Consider the following 18,942-nt stretch of genomic DNA (forward strand, 5'->3'; position numbering starts at 1 on the left):
CAGAAACCGAAACCGGTAGTGAAAATAAATAAACAACAGCCAAAGTGAACAAAAATGCCACCTTCATCCAACATTATTTGGTATTATTACAATTGATTTGCAGGACTATTTTCAAACTTGCTATATTACAGTCTTCCATTAGTTGCTGACATTAACTTACACTTGTGGCAAAAATTGCGATAACGCCAGCAAAACGAAGATGGTTCAGACGCGTTCCGATAACACATGTTTTTCGGTTTTCTTACTTCAGACATCGACAAAATTCGTCACTCTTGTTTCATCTCTGAGTTTCCCACTACCCTTATGTATGCTAACAGAAGCTGATACACTGATGTAGATCGTAGCATAAATGGTACCCAGGTCTTGTTACTCAAGGGCTCTTACTACATATTCTGTTGAAACTGCTTCGGAAACTTTCACAAAATCTATGAATCGCAGGACAAGCAATCATTCATAACCGTTACTCCATTTCAGAATCTTGTTTACGACTCTAAAATGGTCCACTGTGATACATGCAATTCTAAAGCAGCTTATTCCTCACTTGTTTAAAATACAGTGTTTTCTCTATGTGGTTTCGAAAAAACCCTAGTGAACTCGTTGTATGTTGTACATAACAGAGAGGAGGATGACAGACCAATAATTTTATTTCGTTTTGTCGATCACATTTCTAGTCGAGTAATATATCTTTGGCATTGTTCCAGTTTTAATAGGTTATCTTTTTTCAAAAGGACACAGCGAATAATTTTTAAGATAATATGTTACAGCCGAAAAATACCCCTATCGGAGCAGAAAAAAAATGCGATTACGTTTCTGTTTACTTAAAAGACTGTGACTGAAAAGTGGTGCACCAGCAGCCTAATTCTACCTTCCTCAGTGCCTTCAAAAATTTTCCTAAAAATTTTGGCCTGCGAACATATTCGCGCTTTTTTTGACAAACCTGAAACTCCCACAATCTCCCCCCCCCCCCAACTGTAACTCACTCACTCCCACTAGTCCATCGCTGTAAGTCGCTCATACCCAACTACTCGTAGCCACCCTTTCTCACTCACTCATTCAGTCCTACTCATTGTCATTATCTCTTTGTGTCTCTCTGCATTATCTCCTGTGCCAAAGCCACAGTCCCCTTCTCCCCTTCGTTCTGTCTTACTACTACATTCTCCTCTCACTGCGACTATCTTCCTGTTGCTCTCGCTTGCTGTTAATATCTCATTCCTTCCTTCCTATTGCTGCTGACTCTTCTCACTGTCATTATCTCTCTCTTCCTCGTTATCATTGTCGTATACTCTGTCTCTCACCGACTTCCACTTTCTGTTTCTCTTTATTCCCCACCCCCGAGACACAGTTTCCTTCACTCTTTCCCTAGCACTGTACTGTCACTGACAGCTATGTTCCATTGCCCCATTGACACTGCGCTCCTCTCTTTCTCTCACATTGTCATCATCTCCTTCGCTCTTTCTACAACACAACCACTGTCTAATTACTTCTTCGTCTCTTTGCAGCTGCCACTGTCTTCTTCTCTCTCAGCGTAATAAAGCACCAATAAGTCCACGTGTCAAAATTTTTGGGAAAATTTTTAAATCAGCTGAGGAAGGTAGAATGAGGCAGCAGGTACCCCACTTTTCAGTCAGAGTCTTTAAACAAACAGGAACATATCAGCATTTTTCGTGCTCCTATACGAGCATTTTTCCGCTAGTTCCCATCTTTTCTCTGCTGTCGCAGAGCATTTAACTCACATGAAAATAAATTTATTGGTCAGTAAAATTTAGGTAGATTATTTATGTGAAACATAAATTGCGCAAAACTAATATCACGCCTCAGACAGGATTTTACACGAAAACATTTTTTGCGTGTGCTTCAGTACTAGAACGTGGGAATCATAGATGATAACAGAGACACTTCACAGCATATTTCTCCGTGATACGTCAGTTAATATATTACGTTTACGCCTCGCGTAGGATTATACGTGCGTATTTCACGTGTACAAGTAGAATAACTTTGAAGCTCTGTATCTCGGAAATCGATAAGGATATGAAAAATACTTTCAAGATTGTTAGAAATTGGAATGTTTGGAATACATCTTGAAAATTGCAGCCGTATGCTGTGTACAGCCATCCCCGAAACCGCAGGTGGATTTTGGTATTCAAAAAACAAGATTTGGCGATTTTGTCGAAAGCGGATAAATATTTTTGAAAACGGGGAGATGGCTCTACTGGATAAATATCTAGAGAATATACTGTTAAGACTTCAGCAATGTGCTGCAGGTACGCATTATTTAGATTTCGCCTCATATCGGATTTTACTTGTAGATGTAGGGTAAATCTGAACCTCTGTATCTTGAAAACGGATGAAGATGTCAAATAATTTTCAAGGTTTTTCGAGAACTGAATCTTAGGAACATATCGTAAGAATTTCTGCCATTTTCTGTGCATAGCCGTCTTGAAACCCTCGGCTGGGTTTTGGCCTGCTGATGGCGGCGAAAACATAGTAAAATGTTGTTTCTGAGGTTTTCCGAGGTACTGCGCTGGAACTAATGGTGCCTCCATAAGGCCCATCAAGCTCACCGGAGACCACATCAAATGGAAAAAACCGACCGATTTGTTATATTTTCTTAAGTAGGAGAAAGAGTGAAATATTCATACTTTGACCCTGTCCTGTAGGTTAGTGACACAAAGACGACCCATCTGTTAGGTAGTCAAATGGTACCTAGCCAAAGGCATATCCAAAACACTTGACCCTACATTTTTATCAGCAATAGAACCTTACGCGTGAGCATCGAAAAATCTCATTTTTAGGCGCGACGTTTTGGCACATATTAGATACGCAAGCTGTCGCTTGCATACCGATTACTGTCTCCCCTGTTTACATAGTTTCTATTGAAACACCACCATCTCCCGACACCTTCCCTTTATCATATCTCGAATACACTGCTTAGGAGCTTAAGGGCGAGATCTAAGTGACATGTCTTATTAACAACTTGATAGAAATGAATGAAAGTGCGCTATCATGTAGCCAGAGGATCCCAGGCGTGTAGAGAAAGCTCGACGATATATGGCTTGAGGTCAGCGTGACGATAGTGCCAAATGTGGATGCCTCGCCACACGAGGCAGTTGAAAGAACGGGAAAATACCGTGTGTTACAATCAGCAAGGAGTTACGGTGCACAGTGGTGGTGTTCTACATGACAACATCGCACGAAAACAACATTTAGATGACTTCACATGAGGAAGAATCATCGGGAAACTTGAAAAAGGACGGAGTGTGACGAGTGTAGCCCATACGCTTAGTATTGGTCACAGCATTGTTTGATATGCATGGGAGCGTTCCGACAAGCACCGCTGCCCAAACGAGAGGAGATGATCGACCAGGGTCAACTGCAGCAGCAACTGAGCGCTACATTTCGCAACAGGCGAGAAGGGAACCACGACAAACCACTTGTGCAATTGCAACCACATTTAGCAGGACTGCAAGACACGCAATCTCACACTGCACAGAGGCACAGTGAGTGCACGTGGGCGATCTCTCTGCCCAACGACCAATACGTTGTGTTCTGTTGGCGCCTGCACTACGGAGGCAAGAGCATAGGATTGGACCAGCGACGAGTGGGGTCACATGTAATTCTCTAATGAGAGCAGATTCAGTTCGGGTAGTGATTCTGGACGGACCCCCATATGGCGAGAGGTGGGAACACGTTATGTACCCAGGCACAACGTCGAATATGATCGTTTTCATAGTCCATTTGTTACGGGTTGAGGAGGCATGGCGTTCCATAGGCCTCTATATTTTTGAACACAATACGTTCACCGATCAACGTCATTGTGACACTGACTACTTCCCACCATGCTTCTGGGCTGCATTCGGTCCTGACTTTATTTTTTATGCATGACAACGCGCGACGGCATCGAACAGCGCAGCTGGGGGAGCTCTTGGAACGAGAGGATATTCGGCGAATGAACCGGCCTGCCCGTTCCTCCGACTGAAATACCATCGCTCACGTGTGGGATGCGTTGTGAAAACGAACTGCAGCACGTCGACATGCACCAACGACCATCCAGCAGTTGCCAGCCTCTTTGGTTGGAGGAATGCAACTCCCTACCACAAAAGCTCTTTACCAACTTTGTGGCCAGCGTGGGAACATGTTACAGAATGTGCATTACTGTCCATGAAGATCATACACACTATTACGAACTATGTCCCTCCTCTTGTAATATCCAGGGTACAATCACAGATTGCGAAGACTTCAGTGTAATTATTGTGTTTGAATAAAAGTGTTACTTCTCTTCGTGTCATTACGTATTTCTTTCAGTTACCTTCTCTACTATGCCGTAGCAGTTCTTCCTATACAAGGTGTTCATGGGCCCTAACTTCGTATTTTAAGAGCTATGAGACCTCCTTCATCTTCGATACTGTGAAACAAATCTCTTCTTACATATAATTTAACTATCAGCAGGATCATGAAATATTATTCCAAATTATTGGCTGAATGCTAGTTTCATGACATTAGCAGCAGTGGGTATAAGTGTACTACAAAATTGTGACATGAAAATTTGTCTCACACAGCGACTCGAACTCGGATTTCTCGCTTATCGAGAGCGGTCGCCTTAACCATTTCGACTACCCGTGCGCACTACCCAGCCCGATTCGCGTACATAAGACTAATATATAAACATCTGGACAGTGACATGGAGGCTTGGGTCGGGCCAGGAATCTTGCGGATAGCCGAAGTTGTTAAGGTGACCACTTGCAACAAGCAGGAAATATAGGTTCGAGTTCTGATCCGGCACAAATTTTCAAATGTTACAGTCGAGTAGTAAATCTATACCCACTTCAGCTGGTATCAGAAAATTCGCATTCAGCGAATAATTTTGAAAAAAAAAGTCTCTTTTGCTGCAAGCTCTTTACCTTCGATATTTTGAGAGATGGTAGTATACACCAAAACAAGAAAAAAATACCCAGTAAACGTGGGCTCTAAAGTGCATATCTTAAGAGCTTTGAGCACTTGTTCATAGCCGCTAGTGTGAAACACATCTCTTTCATTGAACAGGTGCTCATAGCTCTTAACATATGCCACTTTAGAGCCCATGTTTACAAGTTTTTGGAAACAGACGTTTTTGCTTCGAATGATTCCTATCATATGCATAACTATTGACCATCGTTCCGGGGACACACTGAATATCGTGCAACAGTCATCAAGTTAGGTTACTTGGCAGTGACGTATCGTGCGAAAGTTTCTTGACTCCGTAAGTTTTGCATACCAATGTAGCTTTATATACCTCATCTGGTATTACTTCTCGAACACATTATTTTCAGCATTCAATATCTTTGGTTATGACGCATTGTGATATTCAGCTCTGACTCGATGCCACGGCATTGAACAAAATAATACAGCCACAAATGGATCGGCCTGAAGTGTTAGAGGAACTGTTGCAGAAGTTTAATGGCGTTAAGATATTGGCAGGCATAGACTTGACTGAGCTTCTGGCAGACACCTCTAGCTCAGGAATGTAAATTTATATACGGGGTGTTACAAAAAGGTACGGCTAAACTTTCAGGAAACATTCCTCACACACAAAGAAATAAAGTATGTTATATGGACATGTGTCCGGAAACGCTTCCTTTCCATGTTTGAGCTCATTTTATTACTTCTCTTCAAATCACATTAATCATGGAATGGAAACACACAGCAACAGAACGTACCAGCGTGACTTCAAACACTTTGTTACAGGAAATGTTCAAAATGTCCTCCGTTAGCGAGTATACATGCATCCACCCTCCGTCGCATGGAATCCCTGATGCACTGATGCAGTCCTGGAGAATGGCGTATAGTATCACAGCCGTCCACAATAAGAGCACGAAGAGTCTTGGTACCGGGGTTGCCCCCATAAATGAAAGTCAAGAGGGTTGAGGTCAGGAGAGCGTGGAGGCCATGGAATTGGTCCGCCTCTACCAATCCATCGGTCACCGAATCTGTTGTTGAGAAGCGTACGAACACTTCGACTGAAATGTGCAGGAGCTCCATCGTGCATGAACCACATGTTGTGTCGTACTTGTAAAGGCACGTGTTCTAGCAGCACAGGTAGAGTATCCCATATGAAATCATGATAACGTGCTCCATTGAGCGTAGGTGGCAGAACATGGGGCACAATCAAGACATCACCAACAATGCCTGCCCAAACGTTCACAGAAAATCTGTGTTGATGACGCTATTGCACAATTGCGTGCGGATTCCCGTCAGCCCACACATGTTGATTGTGAAAATTTACAATTTTATCACGTTGGAATGAAGCCTCATCCGTAAAGAGAACATTTGCACTGAAATGAGGATTGACACATTATTGGATGAAACATTCGCAGAAGTGTACCCGTGGGGGCCAATCAGCTGCTGATAGTGCCTGCACACGCTGTACATGGTACGGAAACAACTGGTTCTTCCGTAGCACTCTCCATACAGTGACGTGGTCAAAGTTACCTTGTACGGCAACAACTTCTCTGACACTGACATTAGGGTTATAGTCAACTGCACGATGAATTTCCTTGTCCATTGCAGGTGTCCTCGTCGTTCTAGGTCTTCCCCAGTTGCGAGTCATAGGCTGGAATGTCCCGTGCTCCCTAATACGTCGATCAATTGCTTCGAACGTCTTCCTGTCGGGACACCTTCGTTATGGAAATCTATCTCGATACGAACGTACCGCGCCACGGCTATTGCCCCGTGCTAATCCATACATCAAATGGGCATCTGCCAACTCCGCATTTGTAAACATTGCACTGACTGCAAAACCACGTTCGTGATGAACACTAACCTGTTGATGCTACGTACTGATGTGCTTCATGCTAGTACTGTAGAGCAATGAGTCACATGTCAACACAAGCACCGAAGTCAACATTACTTTCCTTCAATTGGGCCAACTGTCGGTGAATCGAGGAAGTACAGTACATACTGAGGAAACTAAAATGAGCTCTAACATGGAAATTAAGCGTTTCCGGACACATGTCAACATAACATCTTTTCTTTATTTGTGTGTGAGGAATGTTTTCTGAAAGTTCGGCCGTACCTTTTTGTAACACCCTGTATGGAGGAAGAAGTTACCATTTCAGAGTGTTGCCATTTGGTCTGAAAATATCAACATCAGTCTTCATATGCATGTTGGACTAAGTGCTAGGAGAACAACTACTAGACAAAATCACAGTCTACATCGATGACATTCTAATTACTGGCAAAAGTTGGGAGGAACATAATGAAATACTGAAGCAAGTTCTTGATAAATTTCAGAAGAGTAATGTTACTGCCAACCTAGGCATGTCCGAATTCAGAAAAGGTGAAATTAAATTTTTAGGGCATGTCATTTCAGTGGAAGGCATCAAGCTTGACCCTGAGAAACTTGAAGCCATTAGAAATTTCCCACAGCCTAAGACCAAAAAGCAGATTAAAGCATTTTTAGGGCTCAACGGATTCTATCGCAAATTTGCGTACAATCACGCAATCAGTGATCAGGCCTTGTTGGGATGAACTAAAAAGAATGCCACTTGGGAGTAGACTAAAGAGTGTGGGGAAGAGTTTCAAAAGATCAAAGACGAATTATGTAACAGTATCGTGTTAGCCTACTCGAATTTAAATGAGCCATTCTGCATTTTTTCAGTCAGTTCAGAATAAGTTTTAGGGGCTCATCTTTGCCAGTTTATTGAAAATAATGGGAAAATAGAAAAGAAGACCATATGTTTAGACAGTAGAGTATTAAACAAACGGGAAAGAAAATATTCTGTCACAGAAAAGGAGGATTTGGCAGTAGTCTTTCCATTCAAGAAATTTAGATACTATGTCATGGGCAGAAAGGTTAAGGTTTATACGGATCGTAAAGCATTATCTTTCCTTATGGATTGCAGACCGAGCCACAACAGATTGACCAGATGGGCCACTGTTCTCCAGGAGAATGATTTTACTATCGAGTACCTTTCTGGAGAAAATAACATAGTGGCAGACGCCTAATCTAGGTTACATGTTGGAATGGACAAAGCGGACTTCAATGATTCAGGGCAAAATGAGGTATCAGTTTTGGACCTCACACAAATAAACAATGAGGACAAAATTCTAGACAACCTACAAAACCTAAGAAGGGGATAAAATCAGGATGAGGATGTTAAGTTTATCAAAGCAGAATGGAGTAGGCATACTAACACTAAAATCAGGATATATTATATGATCTTATATAGGAGAGGAGATCCTGAGAAGAAGCAGTGGAAGGTCTATCGGCCGAAAGCCGTTTATCAGTATCCTAATTTGGTTAATACACTACATGTATGGGCACTTTGGTGCGAAAAAATGCGCAGATGAGATAAAGCAAAGCTGCTATTTCAGCAATATTGAAAAGAAGGTCAGTGCAGTACTGAAAACGTGCATTAAGTGTCAGAAGACCAAGGCGTCTAATTCTAGCAATAGAATGGAAATGCACAACACGATCCTGACCAAAGTATGGGAAAGGGTCTGTGTGGGTTCATATGGCTCCCTTCCAACATCACAAGGAGGATATAAACATATATTTGTGGTGTAGGATATGTTGTCAAGGTTGTGGAATTGCATATGTTGAGAAAGGCCACTGGTAAATCGGTAACAGACTAAATAAAAAATGACTATGTACCCAAGATAGGGAAACCCGAGAGAATTATTAGCGATAACGGAAAGCAGGTCACTTCAGTACACTGGAAGCGAATGTTGAATGGCATATATATATAAAACCTATTTAATTTCAAAGTACCATCCATCCTCAGTCCAACACGAGTGAGAGAGTGATGAGAAAGCTCAATAGATTATTTAGAATCTACAGTGCTAAGAAACCTTATACGTGGGTAGAATATGTGGAAGAGTTTGAAAGAATAATCAATGAGTTGCCTCTCTCGACTACAGAACTGCCTCCGCAGGAACTGATCACAGGGGAGAGGGTGCTCAATATTATCGAGCAAATAATTAGCTTTCCACCCAGAGATGAATTATCTGCCCAAGGGAAAAGAGATCTGGCATTAAAGAGGATAAAGGAAAAGACGACTAAACGTAAGACGAAACATGATCTGCAAATCAGACAGGCATCATATCAAATTGATGAACTGGTGCTAATTAAATCCAGACCGAGGTCCTCAAAAATCAATTCGAAAACCAAGAAGTTCCATGAAATATATGAGGGTCTGTAAAGAGTGGCTCACCCTAGTGCTGTGGACGTAAGGGAGGACAGAGCAAAGGATTGTATAACACTGTTAATATCAGAAAGATTCATTAGAAACAGAGAAACCTCAGGGACAAAAGCACTCTTTGCATTGCTAGGTAGCTGACTCCTACCAACTACCCGAGTTAACTAACAGTTTGCTTCCTTTCTTCTCATTCTGTTAGTTCTTCCCTCTGAACTAAAATCTGTCATTATCCTTCTTCCCTATTCAGGGTAAAAAGATAAAAAAGAGACAAAAAAGGGATCAATTTAAACAAAAAACATACTAATTGAATAGTTAAGTAACCGATCATAGATTATACTTACGTATAACAAAAGGTAACATGCAGCATAAAATCTGCAAAACAAGTACAGAACCTAGGCTATAAGACCTAAAATTATCATCCATACAGGCAGAACACCTTATCAACTACATACAGAAACTTTTTATGTATGTTATGAAACAAAACGAAAATTCATACGCATACACACAGAGAAAACACTCTTCTATATTTCTTTATTTAAATAGCTTGCGGCTGACGCAGGGTTGTTTAGTTCCTGTTATATATAAACATCAATAACTGTAGCGAGTGTTTATATGGAGATTTAATTGTCCAGGTGCCGATGTTTATTGTTGAATAACAAGACTACAGAAAATTTAAAGGATAGCTATGAGCTGAAAATCATAAATGATATTTTGCAGCAAGAAGCAGTTCATGATGTAATGTGTGCTTAGTTATGTTTTTTTGATAGAATTAAGATGAGAAAGTTTGTGTTTAGCAAGAGTACGTCAAAGGTTTTGGTTAATTGGGGTGATATTTTATGAATAGCAATTTACTAGTTTTTTAAAGAATTTCCATGAATGAGAGAGTATGGGAGCTACTGAGAGATTGGAAACCTTAATATTTTTCCAAATTTTGGGGCAAAATTTTCTCATTTCCAGACTTGTTAGTTGTCTTCGAGAATAGGCCAATTTTGGAAATCAAAGGAGGGGATTGTGTGATATTCCTGCCTGTGGCCGCCAGTATTTTATTTTGCTAGAAGCTCGCCTTGATGCAGCTTCGTACATGTGAAGTAGCATATGGTACAAAAGTGCAGTGAGGTACAAGCGACAGATGATACAGTATCTACCAGTTCTGTGGGATAGTCCGCCAACTGTACTGAACTTGCTTCTGATTGGTCGGCACGTTTTGGTGCTAGGCACCAAAATGCCTAAGTTCTCTTATTAATTATTTATATTCTTTTCATTGTATTTAACGCAGTTTTTAGTATGACAATCTCTTATGGTTACCCTACGAGTCTATCTTCTTCTTCATTAAATTTCACAAGTTTTGAGAAACATAAGAGTAAGGATATTGCAACTTAAGTGCTTCGGATACCTTCGGGTCACTTTGGCGTGCCTGGCAGACGAAATACTTCGGCTGCGCTAGTCACTCTGATTCGGGCATTCTGGAGGGCCGGACACATATATCTTTTTCGGGGTTTCTGGAGGGTCGGACACGTATCTCAGTATCGTGCGTTAATTAGATGTGAATATGTAATAGTCAATCTGTTTCTGGTGTTCTTCAGAGCTGGACATATTGTACTGTATATCGGGCATAACTTAGTTGTGAATATGTAATACTCACTCTGCCTGGTGCATACTGGAGAGCCGGACATGCACAGGCGCCGACTCCATGGGGACTGAGCCCGAGCCCCCTCCAAAATTCGTTTGGGGGGGGGGGGGCATTTATTAGTTATAATATGTTGGTAAAATCACAAAATTATTTTGGAATTTTTTATTTTCCTTGTTTGACGATAGTTACCTTTTAAAATACATTCAGTAATGAGTTAAAACAAATAATTATTACAGTACTAAGCGGGTTAACTGAAAAAAGTGGTGCGAATCATGATAGTGTTACGGTGCTGCGGGCACACTTAGAATTTGTCCCGGTGAGCAAACCTTCGGGTAAAGTCTGGCGCCGGCGGGCCAGCGTTGTGGCCACGGCGACATAAAAACGACTGGAGCGAAGCGCCTGGAACCCTCCGCCTCACGTCCCCTTGACGCATCGAGACATTACGACGGCGCGGCTATATAAAGCCCACCCTGCTGTCGCAGTCATTCAGTGTGGGTAGTTTCGTTCAGTGCATGCTGCAGACGTGTTTAATGTTCCGACTTTAGTGTCTAGTGGACTAATTTATATGACTATATGGTCGCAGCAGAAGCTGAGTAGCGCTGTGGTGTACTGGACGTGACATTAAACTCTTGCATGGAGAGTCGTGAGTTCAGAACTCAACTGCACTGTACAAATTTAATTTCTATATTCTGTTCGAGTACATTCTAGAAGTATCTACAAATGTCAAGATTTACTGGACTGTTCTATAGCTGTATATTTACTTATGTGTTGTGACCGGAGGTAGTTCGCTCTGCGCTCTTGTATGTGCAATTGCTGAATAAACCTTCGTTAAGTGAAGTTAGTGTTCGTCATTCATCTAATTACACCTTCTTCTACGTGAAATTGTTCTGGTAGACACATTGGGTATTGGAACTTGTGATAGCGCACATTATCGACGACATAGTGGCTCCCATCAGGCCACGACAGAGCCACCGTTTACGTGGCGAGAAACACGAGTTCTCAAGACGTCTTGGAGCTGTGTAAAATAGTGGATCCTAGAATGAAGGAGGAAGATAAATTTGCATATCTCATGAAGAGTGTTGCTGAGGACATGTATCAAGCACTTCTCCTGAAGGAGGTTTCAATATAAGACGACTTCATAAAATGATGCCAGTATATCAAGACAACGCATCAAAAAAGAATTACACACAAGAAGTTTGAACGGCTTCAAAATGTCGTATCGATGTCTATGATGGAGGAAGCCACTGATTTCACAAGTGTTCTTCGTCAGATAGTGAGAGAGGAAGTTCAGAAGGCACTTGGATTTCACGGCGAGCAAAAAACCGAGACGCTTCAAGAGGTCATAAGGGAGGAAGTGAAACAGACATTGAATCCAATCTCTCGTCCTTCATTTTCCTTTCAAACGGTGAAAAAGTCGAGACCCAGACTGAGTTACGTTCCTACAACGCCGCATGAGGAACCTGTTTGGGCACCAAGGAGGACTGACGTCTGGAGGAGCCAGGATAACCAACCCGTATGTTTCCACTGTGGACGACTGGGACATGTGGTGCGCGATCGTCGAGAAAGTTGGCGGATATTAGCTGACGCCCGCGCCAGAAGACATCAGACAGATCTTAGCCGATGCCAACTCCGGGACTACGAAGATGAACAAGAAGATGTGGGTGCAGGACGACGTAGGTCACCAAGGCCGCAAGCTAGCCACTGGAGAGGACGCTCCCCAACACACCGGTCAAGGTCTCCATCGCCGTTTAGAAGCTCCAGCCGATCACCTAGCTCCCGCAACCTGGAAAACTAAAGGATGCGACAATCCTTGGAGGTGAGGCCGTCGAAGAGAAAAATCCTCAACCGTTGATCATTACAAAATGGTTCAAATGGCTCTAAGCACTATGGGACTTAACATCTGAGGTCATCAGTCCCCTAGACTTAGAACTACTTAAACCTAACTAACCTAAGGACATCACACACATCCATGCCCGAGAGAGGATTCGAACCTACAACTGTAGTAGCAGCGCGGTTCCAGACTGAAGCGCCTAGAACCGCTCGGTCACAGCGGCCGGCTGGTCACTACAAAAATGATAGGACACTAAGTCGATATACTCATGGATGGCCGACCAGCCCAAGCTCTTGTGAACTCTGGAGCATCATATTCAGACATTTCGGAGAAGTACCATCGCCAGTTGCAGAAAACCGTATTCGTCGACAGCAAAACATCTCTGCTGAAGGTGGCTAAACGGAAATATGTAAAACCTACAGGAAGATGTACCAACGTGTGGGTATAAGTGGCCATGCACAGCTCTTAGAAGTCATCGTCTTACAAGAGTGTAGTCATGACGTGATTCTCGTATGGGACTTTTTGAAAGCTTCTCAGGCAATTATAGATTGTGGCCGCTCAAAGATTATGCTAGACGATATGAGTTACTGTCGACAGGAAAATGCGCATGCGAGTGTGTGGAGACTGTGCGCTGGATGAAGTGATCATTCCTCCAGTCAGCGCTGTCACGTGTCAAGCCATGCACAACCTATGGACCTTGTAGTGGAGTGTAAGAGAAGCATACCACTGAAGAATAACTTGGTCATCCCAGCCTCTGTCGTCTCGTTTAAGAACGGTGAATTGTGAATCGTTAACTATCGCCGAGAACCGCAGATCCTTCCAAGTCGCATGTGCATAGCAACCGCTGAGCCGTTAATTGAAGAACAGCTGAGCGTCATAGAAACCTCTCATGCCGAGTCTGTGGGCGAAATTAGCGCTAACACTATGAGAAAAGATCTTCTATCACTAGACTATCACCAAATCTCACTGAGGAACAACAGAAGAAGCTACTTGTCATTCTTGAAGAGTTCTCTGAATGCTTCAATCCACAGGTGAAGAGCAAATTAGACAAATCGACGGTGAAGCACCGGATTAGCACTGGAGACCATCAACCAATATGCCAGAGAGCATACCGTGTGTCAGCAACGGAACGTCGAATAATTCGCGACGAGGTAGAGAAAATGATGAAGAATGACATCATTCAGCCTTCACACAGCCCATGGTCGTCATCGGTGGTCCTCGTCGGGAAGGAGAATGGGAGTTGGCGCTTTTGTGTTGATTACAGGACGCTTAATAAGATAACTGGGCAACATCCTTGCCGCAGTGGATACACCGGTTCCCGTCAGATCACCGATGTTAAGCGCTGTCGGGCGTGGCCGGCACTTGGATGGGTGACCATCCGGGCCGCCATGCGCTGTTCCCATTTTTCAGAGTGCAATCAGCCGCTTAATGGCAATTGAGGAGCTACTCTACCGAATAGTAGCGGCTCCGGTCACAGAAAACCATCATAACGACCGGGAGAGTGGTGTGCTCAACACACGCCCCTCCTATCTGCATCCTCAGTTGAGGATGACACGGCGGTCAGATGGTCCCAATGGGCCACTTGTGGTCTGAAGACGGAGTGCGTTTTAATAAGATAACTAAAAAGGACGTTTACCATCTTCCACGAATTGATTGTACACCTGATTGTCTGAAGGGGGCTAAGTTTTTCTCAACCATGGGCATGTACTCGGGATTCTGGCAAATCGAAGTAGATGAGGTTGATCGTGAGAAAATTGCACTTATCACCCCTGAGGGCCTGTATGAGTGTAAGTTAATGCCGTTTGGTTTGTGTAATGCGCCAGCAACTTTTGAACGGATGATGGATAATCTTCTAGGGTACCTGAGGTTGACGATGTGTCTCTGTTATTTAGATGACTTTATAGTGTTCTCAGAGACATTTGATGAACATATAAGAAGACTGAGGACCGTTCTTCAGTGTCTCCAACAAATCGGAGTGAAACTTAATCTAATAAGTGTCTCTTTGGAGCAAAAGAAATCAAAATACTTGGACACCTTGTGTCAAACGAGGGTGTGCGGTAAGCCCCAGAAAAGGTGAGATCTATAACGGAATTTTCTATTCCTAAAAGTATTAGTGATGTGAAAAGCTTCCTCGGATAATGTTCTTATTACCGTCGTTTTGTATCAAAGCCAGGCCGCTACAAGATATGTTAAAAGCTGATGATAAATTTATCTGGGGTGGTGCTCAACAAGATTCCTCAGATGCGCTACGAAAAGCTCTGCGGACTGACCCTGTACTTGGTCTGTATGATGAGAGAGCACGTACAGAACTACACACAGATGCGAGTGGTAATGGGATCGGTGCTGTTCTGGTGCAAATTTCGGATGGAAAAGAGAAGGTTATAGCCTATGCTTCTAGGACAATTACAAAAGCCGAGAGAAACTACTCAACAATAGAAAGAGAATGTCTTGCTGTGATATGGGCTATGTGCAAATTTCGACAGTATCTCTATGGAAGCCGATTCACAGTTGTTACAGACCATTATTCACTTCGTTGGTTTCAACAGGACGACTCGCGAGGTGGGCATTACGTCTTCAAGAGTATGACATTATCATAGTGTACAAAAGAAAACACCAAGATGCCGACCGTCTCTCAAGAAACCCTGTGAAAGACCATCAAGACTTCGATTAAGATAGTCACTGTCTCGCTGCACTCCAGGATCTCTCTGCTGAGCAGAAGAAGGGCGCGAAGATATCTCAAATCATGCTTGCCTTAAATCGGTCAGAGGATGTGAAAGGACAATTTCAGGTAGTTAATGGATTATTTTGCAAGAAGAACTTTGATCCGTTTGGAAAGAGGTGGCTACTAGTGATTCCTAAACACATGCGCTTAGATGTTCTACAGAAAATTCATGACACACCTGAGGCCGGACATGTATGATTTATTAAGACATACGGTAGCATCCGCAAGAGATTTTTCTGGCCAGGTTTATTTAGGAGTGTCCGTCACTATGTGTCACACTGTTGAGAGTGCCATAGGAGAAAGGCAGTTCCTCAGAAGCCACTTGGCCAACTCATACCAATTCCACCAGCCGAACCGCCTTTCCAGTGTGTTGGGTTTGACCTCCTCGGACGATTTCCAACGTCTGTTAGTGGCAATAGATGGATTATTGTTTGCACTGATTATCTGACACGCTATGCCATTACAAAAGCCGTGAAAACAGCCGAAGCATCCGAGGTAGCCAAATTCATCGTGGAAGACATTGCATTAAAACACGGTGCACCAAGGTCGTTAATTACGGATCGAGGGAAAGTTTTTCAATCGAATCTTGTGACAGAGATAAACCGTCGGTGCAACATTAGTCATCACATGACGACTGCCTACCACCCGAAAACTGAAGGGCTTGCTGAACGCCTTAATAAGACCTTGGCCGACATCCTATCAGTATTCGTCAATGTTGAGCAGAGCAACTGGTATGAGGTGCTACCTTACGTGACGTTTGCCTGCAACACCGCCAAACAAGACACCACAGTATTTACACCATTTTTCCTGGTGAATGGGCGTGAGGCGACTCCGACAATGGATACTGTGTTTCCGTGTTACATCCTGATGACATGGATGACGACTACATCGGCCAGGTGTTAGCAAGAGCTGAGGAAGCTCGGCAGTTAGCTCGATCCGCACGCTGCAGACGCAAGAAAACGATCGCCGAAGGTATGACGCGAGCCACCGCCTTGTTGTCTACCAGCCTGGTGACCTCGTCTGGATCTTCACTCCTGTTTGGATGGTTGGTCTCTCTGAGAAGCTCCTCAGGCGCTACTTAGGACCTTATAATGTTGTAAGACAGTTGTCTGATGTTAGTTATGAAGTTGAAGATTTAGACCCCGACACAAGACGACGAAAGATCAGAGATACGGTCCAAGTCGTTCGAATGAGGCCCTATAAGGATCCTGCAACCCAGGGTAAATTCGAAGCTCCAGCGACAGGCAACAAGCGGAAAGGTGACGAAGAGCGTGACGGCAGAACTAGTTCTAAGAAGATCACCTCCAGGGCGAGAATCAGTCATCAGGAGCCGGAGTATGCAGGACCGATGACTCGTTCCCAGACTAGGACGTAACACCGAGGCGCTGTTACATTAAGGAGGGAGCAATGTCGCAGCACAGGCTGAGTAGCACCGTGGTGTAGTGGATACGATAATAATCGTTTGTATGCAGGATCGTGAGTTCAATACTCACGTAGAGTGTACAGTTTTATTTCGGTTCGAGTACATTCTAGAAGAATCCACAAATGTCAAGATTCATTGTACTGGAATGTTCTGTAGCTGTATATATACTGTATGTGTTCTGGCCGGAGGCAGTTCGCTCCGCGCTCTCATATGTGCAAGTGCTGAATAAACGTTCGTTAAGTGAAGGTAGTGTCCGTCATTCATGTAATTACACTTTCTTCTACGTGACAATATTTTATTTGTTTACTTTAGTCTCGTAGCGTATTGTGAATTAAGATTGCAATGCATTAAGTTGTTACCAAAAAGGCTTGGAAGTTGATGATACTGCAAGTCAACCTCCAACAATTATTGTGTCGTCAATTGCTTCGTCGTTTTCAGGCGAGAACTGTTCACAGCCGAAACCTGGTCAATCCGGTAAGGAAAGATCATTTCAGAAGTCTTAGTTGATCAAATATACATCGCTAGAAAATGAAGCATCCACCGAAAAAGTTTTTTGCAAAACCTGCAAGGAGGCAATGCTAAAAACGCGTTACAATTTTCTTCAAAAAAAGAAGATACTTTTACATCTGTAAGGTTTCGTAACTGGAAAAAGGCTTTGGAGAAATTCCGTTTTCATGAAAATACTTTTACTCATAAAGAAGGTGTTCTGAAACTAAATTGTATCACTAACCGAAGTGTTGCCTCCCAATTGAATGAACAGTTAGACAGTGATATAAAGAAAGGCCGTTTATATCTTGAGACAATTTTTACTGTCGTGCTATTTCTGTGCTGACAAGGACTAGCAATTAAAGGGCACGAAGATGTAAACTCAAATTTCTTTCAATTGTTGGAACTCCAAAAGAATGACATATCTGAGTTTAAATATTGGTTAGAGCTTTCAGGGTATAAGTGGACGTCCCACGATATTCAAAACGAGATCACTGATCTACTAGGAAAGTCTGTGTTGAGAAAGTTATTGGCTTCAGTCAAGAAGACTGAACATTTTTCTATTATGGTTGACAAAACAAGTGATTCTTGGATTCGCGAACAAGTGTCATTTTATATTCGTACTGTCGATGATTCCTTAATCATCAATAAAGACTTTGTTGACTTATACGAGACCCCCAACACTGCATCACAAACTCTGTTTAGGATTTTAAAAGACGTTTTGCTCGTCTTGATGGATAACTTATGAAGACAGTGGTATGATGGTGTCTCGAATCTGAGAGTAACTTCAAAGAACTAAAAAAGTTATTTTTGGATATACAACCAAAAGCACGTTATGTGCACTACACTGCTTACAGTTTAGACTTGGCAGTTGTAGACAGTCTCCGCCATCTTACGTCTATGAGGGATATTATAGCTTAAGCCAAGGACTTAATAAACACCGTAAGGGAATCCAACAACGGGGTGGGACTTTTCGGAAGCATACGCTGTGAGAGTGCCAACGACCAAGCTGCTCGATGGACTATGCGAGCTTCTAGTATCTTGAGAATATTGAAAAACTTTGAAGAACCTCTAGAGTTTTTTTAAACATTTTCTGCAGAGGACAAAACAGATGCGGGTTACAAATGTACAGGCTACCTTGAGTCAATGTTACAATTCAAGGCATTTCTTTTCACGTCCTTATTGCCATGCAATAAACCCAGTAGAGGATGTCAATGAAAAAATTCAGAGCCCTCGTCTAAGTGTTGCTGATATGGAAAATATATATGAGGGCTTGATTTGTATATTGAATGGAAGGCGTGATAGTTTTGAACACTCTTGGGAATTGTGTTTAAAAGAAAAGACTTCACAAGTTGATGATCCTTCTCTTCCTCGGACTCGAAGTATATCAAAGAAGTATGAAAACAACGAAGCCAGCTCATCGCATACTTTCAAAACCCCAAAGGAATATTACAAAACTATTTACATTGAAGCTTGTGAAACGGCGCAATCTTGCATTACTGAGCGATTTACTTCAACTTGACTCGCACAGATTATTTATTGCAGTTGAACAAGAGTTCTTGCTTTTAGTAAACAGGGGTGAAACAAATTTTGAAAAAAATCGACTGAGTTTTCAAAAATGGCGTATAAATTGAGAGACTGCACTTGCACTTGAACATGTCAGCCGATATCGCTAAT

Source organism: Schistocerca nitens, chromosome 3 (genome assembly GCF_023898315.1).
Source record: "Schistocerca nitens isolate TAMUIC-IGC-003100 chromosome 3, iqSchNite1.1, whole genome shotgun sequence".
Taxonomy (NCBI): Eukaryota; Metazoa; Arthropoda; class Insecta; order Orthoptera; family Acrididae; genus Schistocerca; species Schistocerca nitens.